At 44.6% G+C, this 1,425-nt stretch overlaps 1 pseudogene; it reads left to right on the top strand.

Moving 5' to 3' along the window:
• Window positions 1–920: 920 nt before the first annotated feature.
• LOC136650141 (5S ribosomal RNA) lies at window positions 921–1,041 on the top strand (annotated as a pseudogene).
• The last annotated feature ends 384 nt before the right edge of the window (window positions 1,042–1,425 follow it).

Genomic DNA, 1,425 nt, shown 5'->3' on the forward strand with positions numbered 1-1,425 from the left:
ATGGGCTAAATATAGCCTCAGATAAAGTGCTGAACTGTCATCAGCTACTGCCCGGCAATTATGGGCCCATGAAGGTCTCATCTACTTGCTGGCATAGCCCATATAGGATGGGGATGAATTAACCACCTGAAAGCAATTTGAACATGAGTGGCCCAAGCTAAGACTGACCTAAACTTATGGGCAAATAGTGAAGGAATGGGAGCATTCTGATGCAAAATACAGCGAATGTGACCGATCAATCCCCTATACATTTCTTATCTTGCTGCTCAGGAACGTATCTTTTGCCATAGTAAGGACGACCAAATAAAAGAGTCTATGAGACCTGATCCTTCATGTAATGGTCTGAGTAATGTCAAGCAAGCATGGTATGCAGTAAGTAAGCTGCTATTATTATTATTATTATTAAATTAAAAAACACTGTAAATTGAATGGCATGTCCCCAATCATGTGCGTAAAAATCTTCATTGATGATTAAGGAGTAACCTGCAGCACTTCTGATAAGGGTTCTAATCGAGGAGTGCTGTGACCGAGTTTAAAAAACATTTTAGAGTACTATATAAAGACATGCAGCCTATGATAGCACTGACACTATTCTCAGCCCAACGAGTGGCAAACAAACCACCCTCATATCAATGCCTTCGCAAGGGACCACTTAGGACCCAGTCCTATCCAACCCTCCAGCTCTACTGCTGCTGCAATGCAGCCCTGAGGAAAGGGAACAAATGTTCCCCTATCTGGAGGAGACCTCCATGACTGCTGCCCCACTGCAGGATGCAGTGGGTGTCTTATTGGCATAGCTGCACCAGCGCTGGAAAACCAGACAGGACCTGGCCCTTATTTATTTGAGCTATACCACCTTTACTTGAAAGAGCTCACAGTAATGTACATGGTTCTGTCTCTCCCTTGTCCCCTACAATAACACTGTGAGTTAGGTTAGACCCTGCACATGCCCGATCTCATCTGATCTCGGAAGCTAAGCAGGGTCAGGCCTGTTTAGTACTTGGATGGGAGACCGCCTCAGAATACCGGGTGCTGTAGGTTTATACCAGAGTCTTTCGAGACTGAAGGTTGCCAACCAATGACTTGCCAAAGTCACCCAGAAAGTATCATGGCCAAGCAGGGGCTGAACCTGGATCTTCAAGATCCAGCCCATCCCCATAGCCACTAAGACTCTCTGGCTCCAATATTCAAATATATTCTAATTTTTCTTCTCAGGCAGGGCTCTCCCCATAAATAAGAAGCAAGAAATAACATACAAAGAGGTTTTGAAAGGGGTTGTGCAATCCTCATAATCTGATTTTCCTGATTTTGATTTGCTTTACCTTGTAAAAGTTAAGAGGTAGCCTCACTCCAATGAGCAGTTACAAGCAGGCCTGTATCCTCTTGCAGAGACAGGCAGCCTCCTTAACCCATCCCCTTATTCCC

The sequence above is a fragment of the Tiliqua scincoides genome, chromosome 4 (assembly GCF_035046505.1).
Source record: "Tiliqua scincoides isolate rTilSci1 chromosome 4, rTilSci1.hap2, whole genome shotgun sequence".
In the NCBI taxonomy this organism is placed as follows: Eukaryota; Metazoa; Chordata; class Lepidosauria; order Squamata; family Scincidae; genus Tiliqua; species Tiliqua scincoides.